Source organism: Macaca thibetana, chromosome 1, assembly GCF_024542745.1.
Source record: "Macaca thibetana thibetana isolate TM-01 chromosome 1, ASM2454274v1, whole genome shotgun sequence".
Taxonomy (NCBI): domain Eukaryota; kingdom Metazoa; phylum Chordata; class Mammalia; order Primates; family Cercopithecidae; genus Macaca; species Macaca thibetana.
The window spans coordinates 19209625-19232229 of NC_065578.1; the positions used below are offsets into that span (position 1 = coordinate 19209625).

The 22605-nt window shown below is 48.8% G+C and overlaps 1 long non-coding RNA gene across 1 annotated transcript; it reads left to right on the forward strand.

Moving 5' to 3' along the window:
* Positions 1-1422: 1422 nt before the first annotated feature.
* LOC126956864 (uncharacterized) lies at positions 1423-11804 on the forward strand. The gene is made up of 3 exons (XR_007726509.1): positions 1423-1540; positions 2295-3044; positions 11669-11804. It is a non-coding gene; the product is annotated as an uncharacterized LOC126956864 (long non-coding RNA).
* The last annotated feature ends 10801 nt before the right edge of the window (positions 11805-22605 follow it).

Below are 22605 nucleotides of genomic sequence, written 5' to 3' on the forward strand. Positions count from 1 at the left end.
TCGCTCATGGAAAAAATTCTAGATTCTTACTACTGCCTGCAAGGTTCTGCAAGGCCTGGCCCCTGCCTTCTGCTGACATCATTCACCCCCTACTCACTCTACCCCAGTCACACTGGTCGTCTTTTAATTCCTTGAACTCATCTATCTTAGGAAAGTTCCTCTCCCTAGAAGTCCATCTCCATCTTTCCTCTCTGATATGTTTTGGCTGTGTCCCCATCCTAATGTTATCTTGAATTGTAGCTCCCGTAATCCCCATGTGTTGTAGGAGGAGGACCCAGTGGGAAGTAATTGAATCATGGGGGCAGGTTTTTCCTGGGCTGTTCCCATGATAGTGAGTAAGTCTCACAAGATCTCATGGTTTCATAAAGGGCAGCTCCCCTGCACACTCTGTCTCTTGCATTAAGCCTGTTTTTCTTTATAAATTACCCAGTCTCAGGTATGTCCTTATAGCAGTGTGAGAATGAACTAATACACTCTGCCTTCCTGGAAAACTTCTAGTGCTTCAAGTTTCTACTGAGTTGTCATTTCTTCAGGGAGGACTTACTTGCCCCTTTCCCAACCTGATACCTTGTATCTTCCTCTTACACATTCTACTTACTTCCTGTTGGGGCTGAATTGTGTCCCCCCCAAATCGTATGTTGAAATCCTAACCCTCAGTACCTCAGAGTGTGACTGTATTTGGAGAGAGGGTTCTTAAAGAGATGATTAAATTAAAACAAGGTAATTAGGGTAGGCCCTAATCCAATATGACTGGTGTCTCTAAAAGAAGAGGAGATTGGGACACAGACACACACAGACGGAAGACCATGTGAAGACAAAAGGAGGAGGGAGCCATTTACAAGCCAAGGAGAAAGGTCTCAGAATAAACCAATCCTGCTGACACCTTGATCTTGGACTTCCAGCCCCCAGGATTGTGAGAAAATAAATTTATTTTGTTTCAGCCACCCCATCTATGGTATTCCATTATGGCAGCCCAAGTAAACTTTTATACTGCTGATACACTTCTTCACTGCATGAATCACAAAGGTAATCACATGTTTATCATGTAATTTCTTTTACGTGCCTGTCTCTCCCACTAGGTGGTGCAACCATACAGAGACCTCATCTGATTTACCTAGCATGGTGCTTGGCACATAGTTGGTGCTTGGCACATAGTAGGTGCTCAAAAAATTACTTGAATGAATGAATGAACAAATGAGGTTCATCTTAGTTGACAAAGCAACAGGAGAGGCTGGAGATGGACTTGGTACGGATCCACCCTGCAACTTCCCTTGAGGCATCTACCCTTTCCTCATTCCTCACAACCCTTGCAAAGCAAAGCCGTTCAACTGTGAGATTTGCAATTTGATTTACTCCCCAGTGACATCACAGCCATCACCATGGCAACACCCCACGATGCCTGTCTGCCAGACAAAGTCTCTCCCGTCAGCAAAGGGCAGGTGGACACCCAGGATGGAAAGGAGCCATTTGAGAGGCACAAGCATCAGCCTTCTCTGCCCTGCAGCCAGGGGCTGATGGAGCTGACGTTGGTATACCAGGGGTGGGTGCCCCTGTGGGGTGGCAGCCTCAACATCCTTCCTTGCCATGGAAGAACTCTTTATCTCTAAGACAGGCTGGCTGCAGCCAAAAGCAAAATTACGCCAGTGGGGGCCAAGTATAACACAGGCAACTCTGGCTGGCTTATCTGTGTAATCCTCCCTTTGGCCCTCAAAACACTTGAGCAGTAGACAAAGCTATTGTTTTCCTGTCTGACTATCTCTCTCTTTCCCTTCCTGATTTCTTACTTTCCCTCCTGCTGTCTTTCTGTCCTCTATTTCTCTTACCCTGCCTCACCACCATCTTCTCTCTGTTTTTGTCAACAGTAATCACAAACCTGATGTGTGTCAGACCTCGTCTTGGACAGACGTGGAGTATTAACCAGTGTCTAGGATGGGTCCTTCTCTTATGGAAAAAAGAGTAAAGCCCCACCCTTGCCTTTTGGGAGGAGGTCTTAGGTTGCAGCTTATGGGTGAGGGGCATTGAAGAGGAAAGAGATGTTGCTGGTATGATGAGTAAAACCTCAGAACACATTTCTTATAGCAACAGAATTATAAACAAGAGTTGGTCATAGTTAAAATACAACTAGTAACCCTGCAAGTATTTAGGGGTCAAATAAGATTTTATGGATCAGTCTGGAAATCCAACCAGCATCTTACTTAGGTGAAAGGATTCTGATTCTAAACTTTTGACACTATCTTACGTGCACTGAGAGCTGTATCTAGTGGTCTCCCATTTCCTCTCTCTGTACCTCTCAGGGCCACTCAGACTTCCTTCATCCTCAGAACCAAAGGGACCAGAAACTTAGAAGATGTCACAGTTTTTATCTACTACTGACCCTGCAGACAGGGCTGCCTGGTAGTGAAAAAATATGGTACATAACAGAGTCGAGACAGGCTTGTGTCGGACGGACGCAGACTCCCACCCTGCGCTGCACTGCCTGGCCACCTGATCTCCCTCAACGAGCCTCAGTTTTTCACCTGTAAAGTGGGGATAATGCATCCACATCTCAGGATCACTGCAAAGAGTGAGGACATCACATATAAAAAACTGGCCCACAGAAGGTATGGAGTAAATGCCAGCTGTTACAGCAGCTTCTGAAGGAAGGCAGAGCCTGCCTAGCAGCCACCCCACTGGCAAACGTGTCAACAGGAAGAGTGAGAAGTGAGCAATGCCTCCTGAGCTGATGCCTACAGAGGAGCTGTGACAATCTGCCTCTAGAACAATCTCAGCAAGCTGCCTGGCACAGGGGAAATCCAACCATGACGACTTTGCCCAGACTCTGCAAGATGCTTTCTAATTGTTGGTGTTCACGAGGGACAAGCAACAGCTGAGCTCATTCCCTTCCTATCAATTTGCAACATCTGCCCCAGCCCTTACTGACAGTAGAGAACAATAAGAACTTTCCGAGCACACCTTTAGGCCACCAATCTTCAGTGACTTACTGGGCCCTTCCAGAAATCAGATTTTCTAACTGGTCCCTGCATTGGCCCCAGTTGCTTTGGAGTGTGAGTGCTGTCTCTTTGGGGAGACTGTGGGCTCCTTGAGGGCTCTGCCTTTTTGTTCTGTGTAGCCCCAGCACATAGTAGGGGAAGGCAAACAGTAGGTATTAATAAATAATGGATGGATAAATGGGTGGATGCATGGGTGGGTGGGTGGGTGGAAGGATGGATGGATGGATGGATAGATCAATGGGTGGGTGGGTGTATGGATGTGTGGGTGGATGGATCAATAAATGGATAGATGAATGGGTGGGTGGATGGATGGATGGGTGGATGCATGGATGGGTGAATGGATGGATGGATGGGTGAATTGGATGGATAGGTGGATGAATGGATGGGTGGACTGATGAATGGATGGATGGATGGGTGGGCCGATGAATGGATGGATGGATGGGTGGATTGGATGGATAGGTGGATGGGTGCATGGGTGGGTGGGTGGATGGATGGATGGATGGATGGATGGATGGATGGATGGATGGCTAAATCAATGGGTGGGTGGGTGGATGGATGGATGGATGGATGGATAAATCAATGGGTGGGTGGGTGTATGGGTGTGTGTATGTATGTATGAATGGATGGATGGATGGATGGATGGTAGATGAATGGGTGGGTGGGGGGGTGAAAGCCTTGGTGGATGGGTGTGTGGATGGATGGATGGATGGATGGATGGATGGATGGATGGATTGGATGGATAGGTGGATGAATGGATGGGTGGGCCGATGAATGGATGGATGGATGGTTGGGTGCATTGGATGGATAGGTGGATGGGTGCATGGGTGGGTGGGTGGATGGATGGATGGATAGGCAGATGGATGGATGGGTAGATGAGTGAAGTACAATGACTGAAGTAAAAATTGCCTCCTTTCCATAGGGAAATCCAAAAGCATGGGAAGACAGTGGGCTGAGGGAGCAGGTGCTGGAACTCTGAGAAAAGCTGTGAGGACCACAAAAGTGGTTGGGCCCCCACTGGCCTGGAGACCCAGGACAAGTCATTTCTTGTACCCATACAAGACATATTTCATAAAGGTGGGGATGGTGGGCTTGGGTCCCAGTGCAGCCTGTTGCATTGTAGATGAGGGCTTGAGCCTCCGTTTCCTCTCCATGGCAGAGGCATAATTATGACAACTCCCTTGTGAGGTTCTTGTAAAGTTTTTATTGAGATAATGCTAGCTAAGCAGTTCACAGAGTCTGACATTTATGCATACTCATGATATAGTCAGAATATATTCATGTTATTTATAACATACAAACATTTATAACATATACACTATTAATATCATTGTCCAAGGCAGAGGAATCTCTAGAGGGGGAGCTACAGAGAGAGGGAGAAGTTTGCCTTTATTTAGTTACATTGTTTTCTGATATTTTCCCTCCTCAGGTACAACAAACCCTGTAGGAGGCCCAGTGATACCCCCTGCCTTAGCTCAGGAAGAGGCAGCTGCCATGGTTTAAAGAACATGGGTTTTTAGGGTAGATAGACCTCACATCTGCCACATACTTTGCTGCATGAGTTATTTCCCTTCTCTGAGCCTCAGTTTCCTCATTACAAAATTGTAAATAACAATATCTTCTTTACTTGATAATTGTTACTAGGATGAGATGAATTTATGTATTTTTAAGAACCTGGGCCAGGCGCAGTGGCTCACGCCTGTAATCCCAGGACTTTGGGAGGCCAAGGCGGGCAGATCATGAGGTCAGGAGATCAAGACCATCCTGGCTAACATGGTGAAACACCATCTCTACTAAAAATACAAAAAAATTACCCGGATGTGGTGGCGGGTGCCTCCAGCTACTCGGGAGGCTGAGGCAGGAGAATGGCATGAACCTGGGAGGCAGAGGTTGCAGTGAGTGGAGATTGCGCCACTGCACTCCAACCTGGACAACAGAGTGAGACTCAGTCTCAGAAAAAAAAAAAAAAAACAACTTGGTCTGGGTAGATATTCCCATCAATTCTCTCCCTCCTCTAAAGAGGCAGGGTGGATATAAATCGGGATTTGGTCCAAGTACAGAAGAGAGATGGTCAACCAGGGGCAGAGCCATCAGGAAAAACTCTGCTCCCAGTCAGCTCTGAAAGGATGAGGCAGAGCATTCCGGGCAGAGAGCAGCACCTGGAAATAAACTCAATGTTCCAGAAGCTGCGGGGAGGAGGGGAAGAGGGGTAGAGGGAAGGAGAGGCAGGCGGGGAAGTTGCAACCTCAGTGACAGAGCTCTGCCTTTCAGGCGGAGGGAAGGAAGACACAGAACAGCTTGTAATCGTGGAAGACATGATCAGAGCTGGAGTTTTGAATGGGAAACTGCTGGCCACGTGCGAGGTGGCTAACAGATGAAAAATAACAGAGGCCATGCGTCCAGTGTGGAGGAGATGAGGGGGCCTGAGCCAAGGCAGTGGCAGCGAGGAAGGCAGACTGGGGAATGGACTTTTAAAAATGGATTTGAAAATATCCACTGAGCACTTTCCCCCCACCTCTGACCACTCCATATCCACTCCGGTCCCTCCCTCCAAAGCTTCACTCTGCAGCCAAGTGATCATTTCAAAGCAGATCTCATCACATCTCCCCTGCTTACCAGCTCTCTGAAGGCTTCTGAATTCCTTTGAGATAAAAGTCCACATTCCTTAGCGTGGTCTGAAGGCCCCACAGGGTCTGGTCATCGGCCTGTCCCAGGCTGCTCCTTGCTCTTGCTACTCCAGCCCATGTGTTCCCCCAACACAGGGCCTTTGCACATGCTGTTCCCTCTCCTGAGAGGCTCTTCCTTCTCCTCCTCCTCCTCTGGTTAACACTCACTCATTGAGATCTCAATTCAAGTAGATGTCCTGACCTCCCTGATTAGCTCTAATTCCCGTAGGGCAGGCAAGCACCCTGCAGCTCTCTTGATGGCGTTTGTCATCCCAGTTGTTGTTGTTGTTGTAGTACTAACTGATGGCTCCCTCCTTCACTAAAATGTAAGCTCCATGAGGGTCAGCACTGTGTGTTTCTTATCTCATTGTATCCCCAGGGCTTGGCATATAGATGTGCTCAATAAACATGGGTTGAATGCTTGAGTGAAAGCATGAGCACGCACTGCATGCCAGGCACTGTGCTAGGCATGGTGGGAGGCATTTATAGGCAGGGACTCGTTCAGGAGCAGAGGACCAGCCCCTAGGAGAGAGCTGTCCTTCTGACCCCCTGTTCCCATTTCCCACTGGCTCCTCTCCAGTGTTCACAGGGCCAGAGCATCTCATAGGGCCAGCATCCCCTTGGCAACGTTGCCACCAGTCAGGCATGATTTGATGCTTATCTGGACCGTGCTGGCTGGGCCCAGCCTTGGAAGAGCTAAGGCGGATGCCATGGCAACGACCTAGCTCCTCAGAGGCCCTGGCTTGCTCCTAGGGATATCAAATCAGACTTCTCCATTCTCTGGGGACTGCACCCAGCATCCAAGTTCACAGCGACAAACATCTGATGGAGAAAAATCACCTTCAAGCTTACTGGGAATACGTCATTGCAATCAATTTCCTCTGAGAGCCCAGGGGAACCACAGATCAATTAGCCCAGCCCATAAGTCTGTCCACATGTCCATAGTGACTGTCACCATGGGGACCTGAGGCTCCTCGGTGGAGAGAGAGAAGTCACATCTTAGAGCGGGTAGTGGAAAGCTCCATGCAGCAAGAGGCAGTATTATGGTACTGAGGAGAGAGGCAGGCATCCCGGGCTCGACTCTTAGCTCTGCCTCCTACTTCCTTTCACCTCTCTGCATCCAGTGTCCTCATTTACAAAATGAGGATCATCATAAAGACTTATCTTCTGAGGCTCTTGTAAGGACCAGATCTGCTAATAAGTGTAAATTTCCTGGGGCCCCGAGAGTGTACAACAAATCACAGCTGCCTTCATTGGCATCACTATTGAGAATCCACAAACAGGGCCCTGTAGAGAGGTGTTGCTAGTTCTTCTGTGTAGATGCTTAAATTGGATTAGCCATCTTTGGAAAGTGACGTGCCAATGTCCTGCTTCTTTTGATAGGGCTGAGACCAAGGGTTACCTATTTGGATGTTGAAAAGTATGGCTGTCCTGGCCTGAGAGAGGATGGTTTATCTGAAATGAACTAAATTTCTTGAGTCTTGTGCAATGCAGATGGAGGAAGATTTCTATGTCAACTCTGCGTGGGGTGAGGGAAGAGGCAGTTTGGCCTGTGCCAGGCCCTGTGCTGAGCCGTTGACCTACCTGATCTCTTCCGTCTTCATGACAGCCCCACGAGGCAGCTATCACTATCCCTACTTTATAGAGGAGGATATCAAGTTCCAGTAACTTGCCCATTGTCCCTTAGGTAATGAGTTCATATATTCTCATAAATACAACTGAGAAGACACAGGGGTAGCTGCTAGCCCACATGCCATGAAAATCACCATGGGCCATCTTTGGGCCGGAAGCCACCAGTCCCAGTCTCTCCCTGGACTCTTCCCCACCCCAAATACAAATGCTTTTTGATAAGGAGGAGGATTGCATGATTGCATTTGCTTGGACGATGGTCCTGGCTGGACCCTGGGCTCTTCTGCCAGCATGTACTGGTTTCCTCCAATTCCATAGCCGGGACTAAGGACCCAGAGCAGACAGGGGCTCCCCTGGCGTATGTCGGTGAGTTAAATAGGTGAACGGACGTCCCTCAGCTCCTAAGCACTATCCCCTCCTTTTTCTCTTTGAAAAAGACTTGGCACAGGCCAGAAGCCACTTTCATTTATGCTTTTTGCCCAGTTACACAGGCCATGGAATGTCTGCAAAGGGAAGGAGCAAAGAAGCAGTTGTGAGAGATGATTTTTTTCACACGTTCTCTCCAGAAACCCTTGTGAGAGATGATTCTGTTCATGTGTTTTATTTGCTTATTTTCTTTTTCTTTTTTTCTTTTTTCTTTTCTTTTTTTTTTTTTTTTTTTTGAGACGGAGTTTCACTCTGTCACCCAGGCTGGAGTGCAGTGGCGTGATCTCAGCTCGCTGCAACCTCCGCCTCCCAGGTTCAAGCAATTCTCTGCCTCATGCGTTTTCTCCAGAACTAAGTCATATTGTTGCAGTAAGGCCTTCTGTCTCTATCAGAGCCAACTTTAGAAGCATGTGCTGATCCTGACTTCCCGTGTGAGGATGCAAGACTGGCAGGAACACAGACGCACTTACTAAATCGAAACTCGACTTTGATTTACTACTGAGAGCAAAGGGCCATAATGAAGGTGTCTTAGTCCATATTGTGTTGCTATAAAGGAATACCTGAGACTGGGTAACTTATAAAGAAAAAAAGGTTTATTTGACTCATGATTCTGATGGTTGGAAACTTCACGATTGGGCATCTGCCTCTGTTGGGGGGCCTCGGGCTGCTTCCACTCAGGACAGAAGGTGAAGGAGAGCTGGCGTGTGTAGAGATCACGTCTCAAAAGAGGAAGCATGAGAGAGATGGGGGAGGCGTCAGGCTCTTTTCAACAACCAGCTCTCTTGGGAACTTATAGAACAAGAACTTGCTCACCCCTGAGGGAAGGCGTTAATCTATTCCTGAGGGATCCACCCCCATGACCCAAACACCTCCCATTAGGCCCCCCCTCCAACACTGGGGATCAAATTTCAGCATGAGATTTGAAGGGGACAAATACCCAAACCACAGCAAAAGCTGAGCAACCATTAGCAAGTGTCAGTAACATGAATGCACAAAACCCACAGGCCTGGGGCTGCCGCCAGCTGGGTAGGACCTCAGATGCCTATAAAATCCCTTCCTTTGAGTATTTCTGGAGGTCAGAGAGTGGAGAAGGGGTGGTCCTGCACATACCCTCAAACAAGTCCATGCTAGCTGGACAGCACCATGCCGTTGTGGTTGTCTGTGCAGGGCTGGGTCTAGTTCTTGTGGATGCTCAAACTGCTGTCTAGGATAGGACGCTATAGTTTAGCGTTCTCCAAGATGAAGCCTCAAGATGTCAAAGTGGCCTCTCTTCCCATTCTATCCTCCCCATGTGGGAGCCATACTGGGGTCCATGCAGGTTGGGAAGAATTTGTTCATGCAACGACTATTTATTGAGCATCCACTATGTACCAGGCACTGGGATAAAGTGGTCAGGGAGGACCTCTCTGAGGAGGTGACATTTAGTCATTCATGCACAAAGTAATGGGCATAACACCCCTGTCAGAGAGCACAGAGTAGGGGGAGGACCTGAGGGTTGGGCTTGAGGCACTGAGAAGAGGTTGAGTGGCTGGAACACAGGTTAGGGACAGGGAAGTAGGAAGTAAAGTTTGTGGGGGAGTCTGGGCCCGGTCATTCAAGACCGTGGTGAGGAGTCAGTTTTATTTCGAGTGTGATGTCATCCCCAAAGTATTTTAAGCAGAGCAGGGATGTCATTTAATTTATAGCTACCAAGCAACGAGTGCACAGTGGGGTGAGGCATGAAGGGCTGCTGAGAGCAGGGAGGAACCACCATGGGGACCAGGAAAGGGGCTGGGGCTCGGTCCTGCAGGGAGGCAGGGTGGATGATGAGGGGTGTTCGGACCTGAGAGATATTCTGTAGGGAGAATCAACCATGCTTGCTTATGGACTATCCATGGATAACTTCTTTTTTTAAAATTATAAGAATAATACGTGCTCATCATATCAATGCCTTTCTCAGTAGAGCCCAGACCTGGCCCATGTGTCTATGTCAGGACAAGGCACTCCACAGATTTCTCTCTCTCTGGCCCTGGGCATTGGCACCCAAAGCTTCCTCTACACAGTCTTCCTTCCCCAGGCAGAGGTTGTGACTACCTCTGTGGCCTGTACTGGCTTCAGTTCAGTCAGGAGCACCACACCCCTGACAAATGAGCACGTACAAATGGGTACATGCTATAGATAGCAGGAAACCAAGCGTTGCAGACATTTCTAGGCTATGCCTAGAAGAAATCAAGGCCCAGAGAGGTCAAGAGACTTACTCCACATTCCACAGCTACCATGTAGTGAGTTTTAAAACCACAAGTGTAGTTTTTTTGTCACCGGATCATATATAGTAATTCCAAGAAGCATTACCTAAGAGATATTCTCGGAGAATCTGTTTCAATAGCTAGGAATTCACTTATGCAATAAACCCATCAAGTTTCTATTATCTATTATGGGCATGAGTTATCTGTTAGCTGCTAGATATCTGGCATCCAGCCAACACCTGGAGTTATAAAGATAAATCAGATAAGGCCTCCTACCCTTGCAAAGCTCCAAGTTTGGTGGATGAGTGGGTACAGGGTGGGTGGGGAGAGGAGGAGTAAGGATGCCTCCAAACCAAAGGGCTACAATACAACCAGACAAGTGCTGTGACAAAGTCATGCTTAATATGCTACAGCAAAGCAAATTAATTGTGCATAAGCCCATCAAACGTTTCTGATATAGAGCCTGTAATAGGTACTTCTAATGGCTTGAAAAGAGTTGTTCTCAAGCTCTTTATAAACATTTTCCTCACCAGTGCACTTAACCTATTAATTTGGACCACCCACCACAGCAGGTTCTGTGAGGCTAAGGAAAATGTCAATCATGTTGCATACAAATGGTCCCTGATAGCAAATTTGTCATGTGACTGTTTTATGTATTTGAGGCTGTGTTTGTTTCTGGGTGGCCTCACCTAGTATAACTTCCTTGGAGGAAGAGATCATGTCTGTGGCTTCCTTTTATGTTCTGCCTTCTGACTTCAATAATGACTCAAGTGCCTACCATGTGCTAGATTGTAGGTGCCAGGCAGAGAGCAATGAACAAGACAGGCATGGTGCCTGCTATCATGGAACCTGCATTTGATGCTCACAGAGGATCCTGTTGCTGGGTATTAATTTCCATCTACAGCTTTATGACTTCTGAATTTCTTCTCCAGCTCAGTGTCATCTGAACTCCAAACTAATACATTCAACTACAGTCTGTACCTGGATACATGATTTGCTATAAACTTATCGCATCCTAAACAAATTTCTAGATTCCCACCAATGCCACCATCCAACTGGTCCTCCTCCTGCCTTGCCTATTTCTACAAATGGCACCACCACCCATGTAATTACACAAACCCATAACTGGGGAGGCACCCTTGATTCTTTCCCTTCCCTTTCACCCACACCCAATCCATCCACTGCTCTCTGTCCTCTACCCCACCCTCGCCACCACCACCATCTTTTATCTATTGCCACAGTAGCATCTCCATGAACCTTCTCCCAGCTTCCCCTACTCTAACACCTTCTCCACCCAGTGGCCAGGATGAGCTCATAAAACGCAACAAAAGCACATTTGCCCTCTTTATATATACCCTGAGTGACTGTCAATGGCTCTCGGAGTAATATTTCAACTCTTACAGTGACCCATCTGTCCCTCCGACCTCTTACTTGCCCCTCTCCTTGGTGGGGGTCACTCTCACTTTGCTCTGACCCGTTTCATCCCCTTTCTCTTCCTTGGGTTTACGGAGCCCCTTCCTACCCTTTGCAATTACTGCTCCCACTGTCTCTGAATGCTCCTCCCCTGCCCCACCCTTTGAACAGCTAGGAGCTGGGTTCCTCCTCATCTTGCATTTTTCAGCTTGGCTGGCCACTTTTCAGAGAGGCACCCCCTGACTTCCCAATACAACATAGTAATCCCAGTCCCCCACCCTAGTGACTCTGTAGCAAATGACTCAAGTTATTCCCTTTGCAGCACTTATCAAGACTTTAATGGCCTCATTGCTGTGGAGTGTAGGATCCAGATGGTGAAGACAATGTCTATCAGGTTGACCAATCATGGCCAATGTCTACACAGAGGAGATGCTCAAATATTGGTTGAATTAAAACAAAACAAACAACACTCAAACCTGTTTCTCAGGGCTGTTTTGAGGATGGCATGAATCAGCATGTGTAAAAACACAGCCCCAGGTACCTGGTAGGTCCTCAATGTACTGACACAATGTCCCAGGGGGCCTGAAGATTTCAGGCACTAGAAATGCACTATCCTTTTCTCCTTGGGGAGGTGGGGGGAACATGAGAGACCAGAAGGCAGGAAACATATGGAAGTGCTCCTCACCACACTTGAAAGAATCTATTCACCTTTGTTTTCCTCCTTTTTTAAAATTTGTTTTTGCCATGTGTCTATTTTTAAAGAGCTGGAAGAGCATGGTACAAGATTGATAGCTTCAGAGATTCAGCCCTTTTTTGTCCCCCTAGCAGCCCTCCCTTGCCTTGATCAGCCACCTGTTCTGAGACGCCTGCATCTGTCCGGCCCCTGGCTCTCCCTGCCATCAGTGAGCTGCCTGGGGCCCCTGGCCAGGCCAGGCTGTGTTCTTGCCCCCAGGACAGCTTTGAAGCCAGGAGCTGTCGCTGCTTGTTTGTTTGTACCAAGGCACTATGAATGGCAACAGATCATGAATAAGAAACAGGCACCTGATGACAGAGCAGTCATCTCCAGCCAGCCCCGACCCCTGCCAGCAGCCATCTGTACACTCCAGGCAGCCTGCCTCCAGGAGAGACAGCAGGGTGCAGGGTGCAGGGTGCAAGGTACAGGGTGCTGAAGTTGGAGGCAGAACCCACCTCAGCTCAGTAAGCAGGGATCAAGCCCCTCTGTGTGCCAGGAACTATGTCTGGGTTCCAGCCCTGGCTTTGCCACTAAGCCAGGACACAGGTAATTTCCCTAACTTTTCGGATCTTCAGTATTCTCACCTATTAAGTGGGTATAATAATAATTCCAAATGGGTACCTTTTATTCTTGATAAAGGTCTTTTCCATCAGTGATTTCATTTCATTTCACTTACTTTAAATATTTTCAAATATTCTCGCTTACTTACAAATATTTTCTGAGTGCCTACCTGGTGCAGGCACCAAGTGAGGCATAGCAGAGGAAGTAACCAAAAGAGCTAAAGTATTGGCCTTCACTGAGCTTGCATTGTAGTAGAGGAGAAAGACATTCCCCAAGTTGTTCTATAACAAAAATGCTAAATTGCAGTTGTGATAAGTGCTACACAATCTACAGAGGGACTGGTACTCAGGGCATGAGAACTGGAGGTTGGGAGATTTGACCTTGAAGATCTCCTGGGGAAGTGATGCTTGAGCTGACCCCTGAAGAACTATGGCTTTAATTGAAAGGAGGAGGGAAGAATGTTCTGGGTGAAAGGAACAGCTTAGACAAAACCCAGATAGCCCAGAGCCGATGAAGGCCTGAAAGGGATCCAGTGTTTCTGGAGGGTGCGGAGTGGATGGAAATGAAGTGGGAGCCATCTGCAGGGACCAGACCTGCAGTTCTTGTCGGCAGAGGTGAAGAGGAATTGTGTCTTCATCCAAGAGCAATGGGAAGACATTGACCACTTTAATCAGGGTGTCTTAAGATTGAATTTGACGCTTTGCAAGGTCCATTCTGGCTGCTGCATCGAGAGCATTTGTGGGGTGTCTGAGGGGAAGCAGGACACGAGAGGCTGTTGCAGTTGTCCCAGAGGGAAATGAGGGCAGAGCTGGAGAAAGCATCCCAGTGGCCAGGGCTGTCCTTCACCAGGGGAGACAGGAACTCCCATCCCCATCCTAAAGATAAGAGAATCAAGCCTCAGAAAGGACAAATGGTCCCCACAAATAGCCAGTGATGGAACAAGGACTCATGTCTGACCCCCAGGGATCCAGGGGTGAGTGTCATTATTTAGGTGAGTGCCAGGTGGCTCTGAGTAAAAACTGGTCCCTGAGGCCAGGGAGGACCTCTTTCCTAAGGCTCTTGCCACCAAAGGTGATGAGGGCAGGCTCCAGCCTGACTCCTCCCTTCTCAACAAATGCTGAGCCTTCAGCCAAAGCCCAAAGGGGCCGGCAGTGGCCAGAAGGAGACCAAGCTCGAGGACCAGCTACAGACAGGACCTGGAATGTGCATTGTGTGAGCTTTGGTAGCACAGAAACCTGGGCACAAACCCTGCCTCTGCCACCTTCTGGCTCTGAGCCCTGTGAGCTTGCCTGTGGCTGCCTGGCATCCAACCCAAGGTATATAGCATTACACCAAGGGCATAAGCCTTTGTAACCTAGGCTGGATACACTGAGGTTGTTAGGACCCCTTTGACGGATTCTCAGCTGTCCTGTCTCTCCAAGGCTGTCCTCTGATGGGACAGACTCAACATCAGGGCTAGAAGGGGGTGTATCCTCCCTGTACTGGGGCATTAAGGCATAGGCACTGGCATGGTCAGTGAGGAGGATTATTTTCCCAGTGCTTTGTTTTAACATAACACCACGAGGCGATAATAAAATGAAAACTGACTTTTAGTTGAATTATTTTAAATTCCCTACAGAAAATGCAAGTCTTATTGCCTGGACCCAGAACAGATGACTCCCACCAACCAGCCCCCTGGCATGCCACGCTCTCACTCCCACCTTCTTCCCACCTATGTCAGGTGCCAAGGCTTCCCCACCCCCTGCCACTGCCACCTTCTCTGGGGAGGAGAGGAGTAGCTTGCCGTGACTCTTTGGGGGTACTGAGGTAATAGGGTCATATGTTCTTTCATTTGCTGATTCAACAAATAATTATGAAGCCCCTCTATGTGTCAAGACCAGCAATAGATATCGTGAATACAAGTGTACATGAGACATGATGCTGCCTCTGAGGTCTCATTCACTTCTTCATCCAATAGTATATTAATTGAGCACTTTTTGTGTGCGGGGACCTGTGCTGGGCATGGGACTCTGTGGCCCCCTAAGTCAGGTAATCTAACAGGATGGCCCTGCTTCCTAGAGGAGATGCTTCAGCTCTCCTTTGCAGGACGGGTAGAAGAGAGCCAGATGGGGAAGGGGCAGGGTGTCTTCTAGATGGAGGGATTGACATGGGTAAAATCGCAGAGGTATGAGACTCCAAGTCCAGGGAACCACAAGTAGTTCTATCTGGCTGGAGTGAAGAGTCCATAGGAGCAGGGCCAGACATCACAACAGATCAAAAAGGGCCTTGAATGTTATGCTAAAAAGTAGAACTTTTTATGGAAGGCCATGGGAGAGTTGATGAAGGGCTTCGGGGGGGTTGAGAAAAGAGATTAACAGATATTACAAAGATCTGGCTACAGTGTGGGGAATGGACTGAAATCTATGAGACTAGAGACAGGGAGATCAGGTAAGAAGCTGTTAGGAGGCTTGAACTGATGCCAGGGGAATGGAGAGGAGGACCTACCCAAAAGACATGAGGAAGGTGAAATCTACAAGAGGTAGTTGATATGGTTTGGCTGTGTACCCACCAAAATTTCATTTCTAATTCCCACATGTTGTGGAAGAGACCCAGTGGGAGGTAATTGAATCATGGGGCCACGTCTTTCCCATGTTGTTCTCATGGATAGTAAGTCTCATGAGATCTGATGGTTCCTATAAGGGGGAGTTTTCCTGCACATGCTCTTTTATGCTTGCTGCCATCCATGTAAGACATGACTTGCTCCTCCTTGCCTTCCTTCATGATCATGAGGCTTCCCCAGCCACATGGAAGTGTAAGTCCAATTAAACCTCTTTCTTTTGTAAATTTCCCAGTCTTGGGTATGTCTTTATCAACAGCATGAAAGCAGACTAATACCTCCTAGTTATAGCCAGAAAATGCTGCATACCAAGCCACTCCAAACTCAGTGACTTAAAGAAGAAATAATTGATGGTTACATATCTCTAGATTAGCTAAGAATTGGTTGATCTTGGCTGGGCTCTGCTGGATAGCTCTGCTGAGCTGTGCAGGACTTGCTTATGAATCTACAGTTGGCTGATTTCAGTTGGGCTTGATTGGGGTGGTTTAGTCCTGCTCTGTGTATGTCTTATTCTCCTCCTGGAACCAGTGGGCCAATATTGGCACATTTTTCTTATGGCAACAGGGGCAGAGTCCCAAGAGAACAAACCCAATCAGGCAAGCCCTTTATCAGCCTTTAATTATGTAATTCCCACCAGTATTAAATTGGCTACGTCATGAGGCTGAACCCAAGGTGAAGGGATGAGAACAACATTCCACCTTTTTAGAGGAAGAACTGCCAAATCACATAGCAAAGGACATGGACACAGGGAGGGATAAAGAACAAGGGCAATTCATGCAATTTCCTGGACCAGGTAAGAGATTAGAACAGGCAAGTTGAGAGAAAGGGAGTTCATGAGGGTTTGTTTGTTTGCCAAGAATGTGATATCAGCCCAACTGTCTCCAAAACTTGCGTTTGGTCCCTTTCATACCCCAGAGCCATACTTGGCTGGGTCTAGCCCCTTCAGGAATTAAGACTGAGGCAGGGGTCCTCTCAGATGCAATGCCTATGAAGCCTGGCTACCCTACTTAGGCTGTTCTAGGGAAAAGGCCACCCCTAGGCCCCTGTCCCCCATCTAGACTCTCCCTAGTCTCTCTGACAGCCCTGCTCTGCACCCCCAGCCTGCATCACTGAAGGACCAGCTTTCCTTTCTTATCCAGACTGTGTTGATTACACATTCCAGAGATTTGTTTCCCTCCATGTGGGCAGAAACAGCCGCACAATTACTTTCAATCCTGTAAACAGAGGGCTGGGTGGGAAAAGAGGTGCGTGTCTGCAGGCAGGAGGAATCTACTGTTTCTGTCCTCTGAATTCCCTCTTCACCTCTGCACCCACCTCTCTTCTCTTGCTCCGTTCCAGACCATCCACCTTGCATTCTCCAACTGCAGAACAAATAGGAAGGAGATTTAGCCTCTCCAGAGGGCAATCCTGAAGGAAGGAGGCAGAAATGGCCTGTACCCTGGCTAGCCTGACCAGGTGACCTGGGGGAGGTCATCTCCCCTTTATGGATCTCAGTTTCACCCCTATAACATAGTAATATTCATCTAGGGAACATTGCATGTTTATTAACGTTGCATGTTATTTTAACAGACGCTTGTATGGTGCTTACTAAGCCCTTTGCAAATATTAACTCACTTAATAATCATAACAACACTTCAAGGTACTATCATTTTACAGACAGGAGACTGAAGCATAGAGAGGTTAAGTAATTTTCCCAAGTGCACACAACTGGGAAATGATCAAGCCAGGGTTTGAACCCAAGCTATTTGGTACCAGAGTCCACGTTTAATTACCGTATTATGCTGCTACTTCCTTTCCTGGCGTCTCCGAATTTCTAGAAGTTCAGCAGCCTGGCCTCTTGGAATTATGCCTGTCCTGTGTCCTTTATTTCCTCTGAATGGGTATTGTGGATTAAATTGTGTCTCCCTAGAAGATATGTTCAAGTATTTTTTTTTCTCTAAGTTCTGTGATACCTGTGCAGAACATGCAGGTTTGTTTCATAGTTATACACATGCCATGGTTGTTTGCCGTACCTATCAACCCCTCACCTAGGTTTTAAGCCCTGCATGCATTAACTGTTTGTCCTGATGCTCTCCCTCCCCTCGTCCCCACCCGCAGGCCCTGGTGTGTGTTGTTTCCCTCCCTGTGTCCATGCGTTCTCATTGTTCAACTCCCAATTATGAGTGAGAACATGTGGTGTTTGGTTTTCTGTTCCTGTGTTAGTTTGCTGAGGATGATGGCTTCCAGCTTCATCCATGTCCCTGCAAAGGACATGATCTCATTCCTTTTTATGGCTGCATAGTATTCCACGGTGTAAGATATGTTCAAGTCTTAACCCCCGGTACCTGTGAATGTGACCTTACTTGAAAGTAGAGTCTTTGCAGATGTGATCAAGCTGAGATGCAGTCATACTGGGTTAGGGTGGGCCCTAATCGAATGTCTTTATGTGAGAAAGGAAAGGGAGATTTAGAGACAGACATGGAGACACACACAGGGAAGACAGGCACGTGAAAATGTAGGCAGAAGTTGGAGGGATGCAGCTACAAGCCACAGGATGACAAGGATCTCCAGCAACTGCCAGAAACTATGAGGAAGCAAGGAACAGTTCTTCTGCGAAGACTTCAGAGGAGGTGCGGCCCCACTGGCACCTTGATTCCAAACTTCTAGCCCCCAGAAATATGAGAAAATAAATGCCTGTTGTTTTGATCCACCCAGTTTGTGGTCATTTGTTCTGGGAGCCCCAGGAAACTAATACAATGGGGTAAGAAAATCTTGAACCCTTCAAGAAGAGGCAGCTCGCAGCCTTCTCCACTCACACCATTCACATCTCAGGTCCTCTGTCTCCTGCCACCTCTCATGTCCTCTTCACGCCTTGTATCCACTCAACCAGGCTGACGTTGTTCTCCCAGAGAGTTTTGGTCCTAAAATGTAAACTCCAGGCTTGGGACAGATGAGTCAAAAGGATAACCAGTGGATATAGACTTCTGGTCCCATATTCATTGGGAGACAGGGATCTTGAACTCGTGGGGGACTGAGAATTGGACTTTGGGAGCCTGGGGGTATTTGGGGGTGGTGGGGGTTAGAATTCTAAGTGGCTATGTCCCCAAGCCCCCGTCCCCTGTCTCCAAGGAACCAGGACTCTCTGAGCCGAAAAGTGACTCATAGCCACTCTAAGAGGCATGAGGTCGTGTAGCATTGTTGCAAGGGCGCTAGACTTGGGAGTCATGGAGAACTGAGTTTGAATCCCAGCTCTGCCATTTCTTGGCTATAACTACAGGCCAGTCACTTCACCTCTCATGTTCAGTCCCCACCCCATACTGAGCAGGGCTGATGATACTTGCTGCACTGGGTGATTACGAGGGTTAAATAAAATAGTGCACGCAGAAAGGCTTCAGGAATCTGTTGAGTGGGACAAAATCTGGTTGGGAAACTGTGTGCCAGGTTCCTGGAAATCTGTGTCTTACTCATCATCACTTTCCCCAAGCACTGGCTCCAAGACCCGCCTCAAGGTGAACAAGTGTAAGTATCGAACTGAAGGTAAACTTTGTCTCATCCTTGGTTAGTCCTTATATGACAGAGGCACCTTTCCATTACCCAACCAGTCATTTTCTCCTCAGCCCGTGACAGCGATTTTGCTTCTCTCTAGAGGCTGATCCAACACCTCAGCAGGGGTTCGGAGGTAATCCAGGCAAAACAGCCAAGCCTGAGAAGTTCATTTGCCCTTGTCTAGTTCACCTTTCTCTCACCCCCTTCACTCCCTCTGCCCAGCAGTCCCCTCAAATTCCTCCTCCAGAATGTTCTCTAAGGTTCTTTTGCTGGGGCTTCCCTTTCAGCTGTCTAGCACCTTCATAGATGGGGAAGTCCTTGGACTTCAGGTAGCATGTTTCGTGAAGTTCTGGGGGGGACTCGAAACTCTTTTGGAACCCTAAGTTGTCACTCCATAATGGGGAATCAGTGGTTTGTGGACTTCTGGCTAAGATCACACTTCATCTGTTACCCCAGCAGGGAGTTCTTGCACCCCCCATGACATCTGTGCTCCCTTTTCCCATTGCGTCCACGCACTACCCCTATCCTATCCTCAGGCTCCACTCTCCTTAGGCAGAGAGTCCAGAAGAGGGGCTGACCATCGGTCCCAGATGAAGCCTCCTGTGTGGAGAAGGAGGTAGGGTGGAGAGGTGGCATCAGACAGACCTGGGTTCCAACTTTGGCTCTTCCACGTCCTGTGTGGTCTTAGGAAAGTCATGTCACCTCTCTGAGCTCATATTTGAAATGAACATAGCATATCATCCACCTCCCAGGGTTTGGAACAGAACGAGTGAGATGCACTTCTTCCAGGCTGTGTGTGCAGTGCCCAGCACACAGTGACAGCTGTAAAAGGCCAATAAGATGCAGTGGAGTTTCCAGTGTTGGGATCACTGTGAATTTGAATCCCCGCTCTGTCATTTCCTGGCTGTGTACCTTCAGCAAGTCACTCTGCCCCTCCGAATCACAATTTCCCTATAAACCCTTCAGCAAGTCACTCTGCCCCTCCGAATCACAATTTCCCTATAAACCCTTCAGCAAGTCACTCTGCCCCTCCGAATCACAATTTCCCTATAAACCTGAAAGAAAGGCCCTCTTCTTGAGGATTTTTATAAGGCTTTAAATGAGACGTATGATCATTTGCTCCATCCTGTACTTCTGAAGCATCTCTCAACTTTGAACTCTGTAACTCTAGGCTCTGAATTTAGATTTTGCAGTCCTAACCCAACTGGCCACTTGGCTTCCTTGATTATGACAAGCCCCTGGCTCTCTGGGCTACCCAACTTTGTATCTCCAGAGTTCAGACCTCCAGTCTGATGCCTCCAGGAGCTGCACCTAGAATCCTAGCAATTTCCCGTGTGGCTTTGGCATGGCCAGGGGCAGCAAGGGATGGCTTGGGACTCTAAGGGTGAACAGGCATGGCCAAAGGCCCTGGCAGAGGACCTGCCCATGACCACGGCCACCAATGCTGTCTGTTTGCTGTCTTGTGGCCTTATGGGGGAAAATGGATTGGCAGCCTGTAACACTTGGCTAAAAACTAAACTTGCTGAGGGAGCAGGGAGACATAGAGGGGCCAGCTCCTGCACAGGCAGAAGGTATCCCTGGCCCATGCAGGCTCTGCACAGTGCTGAAATACCCTGGAGGCAGCCCCACTCCCCAGGAAGGAGCTGCCCGCAGGACTGTTATCACTGGCCAGGCCCTTTCCTTCAGCCCCAGCAGGAATTAGCTGAGGCTGCTAAGTGGCCTCCAGCTTTCTCCTGTGCTCTGGAGAAGGGGGAGGGAAGGGCGAGGGGTGGGGAAACAGCACCAGCGGTGTGTGCGTATGGGGTGATTGTCATGGTTACGCTCTGACAAAACAAATGGCTCGGCTTCCTGCAGGCCACCTAAACAGCTATCGCAATGTGGGCATTGATCAAGCCAGCTGCCAGGGCAGCGGGCGCAGGGCTTGGGCACTGGAGCCCAGCCCCGGGCCGCACCTCCAGCAGCGCTGGGTGCAGAAGGCAACCACTGTGGCCGTGGAGAGAGGGAGTGTGTACCTAGACACGTGTGCTTCTGGGGTAAGGTAAGAGCTGGCCCCACTTGTGTGAGGAGGAGAGGCTAGACAAGGGGGCTGCTCTGGGTGGGCAAGGGCATGCATGAGTGTGTGCGTGTGTGTCTGTGGTAAGTTTGTGTGTCTATGTGCATGTGTGTCAGGGTGGGTACACCATGCAGGCACCATGGGGAGGAGCCCAGGATGCCAGGATGCTTCAACATAAGAAGTGAGAGAGCGTGGCCACATGTTGCTACTCAGGTCCGGCTCTCTCTCTCTCTCTCTTGCTCTCTCTCTCTCTCTTTCTGTCTGTCTCCTCTCTTTCTCTCCATCACCACCCCTTCTCCTGCTCCCTCTTCTCTTTCTTGTTTGCTTTCTGTGTCTATTTCTCTTTTTTCTGTGTGTGAGTCTCTGCATCTCCTCTCTGTCTCTCTCCTGTCTCTGCCTCCTTCCTCCCTCTCTCAACCTTCCATCCCTGCCACCTGTTTCCACCACCTCCTGGTCAGTCCCCCATCATCCCTCGTCTGTACTCCAGAGCTCTGGGGCAGTCAGGAGCCCTGCAGGGTGCCCACCCCGGCAGCCGGGCTCATGCCTGCTGCCCTTCGGATGCCCGGCAGCTTGTGACCGTCCCCAGAGCCACCGGCCAAACGCACACCCTTTTCGGAGCCCCGCGTCCCTGGGCTTCTGCAAGGTAAGAGGGGAAAGAGAAAAGGTCCCCGGGCAGAGGGAAGCGGCTAGGGGAGAGGAACTCAGCAGCAGGTGCAGTGTGGCGTCTGCTAACACATCAAGCCTCCGCTGGAAGTTCCACCATAACATCTGCGGCAGCCCCAACAGTTCCACCCAGTGCTCCTGCCCGCCAGCACCGCGGCAGCAGCAGGAGGCCTGCGGGGCGGGGGCCAGAACCATTCCCTCCTCCCTTCTGAAGAGCAACAGGCATCACACACCATCCTGCCTCTCCCACTAACCCCATTCCTGCTTTTGCCTTTTCTTTCTTTTTCTCTCTCTTTTTTTTTTCTTTTTTATCTTTTTCTTTTTCTTTCCCTCTCTCTCTTTCTCTTTTATTTCCCTCTCTTTCTCTCTCTCTCTCTTTCTTTCCTCCCTCCCTCCTGTCCTTCCTTACCTCCTCCCTCCTTTTTTTTTTTTTTTAAGACTTAGGAAGTAAGTCTTCTCTGCTGGGGCGCAGCCCCTTCCCTGGGCTCACCTGTCTAAACCCAGCCAGCTCATGGGGACTGGACAAGGCTCAAAGGGGTCTAGATGAGCTCTGGTCCTTCTGCTCCTGCGAAGAGGCCATAAAGCCACGAGACTCTGTGGTCAGCTGGGTTGGCCGGTGGGGCTGAGTACATGTGCATGTGTGTGCGTGTAATGCATGCAGGCATATGCTCTTGAAAGGTATATTAGGGGCCGGGCGCGGTGGCTCAAGCCTGTAATCCCAGCACTTTGGGAGGCCGAGACGGGCGGATCACGAGGTCAGGAGATCAAGACCATCCTGGCTAACACAGTGAAACCCCGTCTCTACTAAAAAAAAAAAAAAAAAAAAAAAAAAAAATACAAAAAACTAGCCGGGCGAGGTGGCGGGCGCCTGTAGTCCCAGCTAATGTAGTCCCAGCTACTCGGGAGGCTGAGGCAGGAGAATGGCGTAAACCCAGGAGGCGGAGCTTGCAGTGAGCTGAGATCGGGCCACTGCACTCCAGCCTGGGCAACAGAGCGAGATCCTGTCTCAAAAAAAAAAAAAAAAAAAAAAAAAGAAAGGTATATTAGGGCATGTGTGTGTAAGGGGATTCTCTGGAGGGTAGTGACGTGTATCAGGTGAACTACATGAGCTGGTAAGCGAGTCTGTGA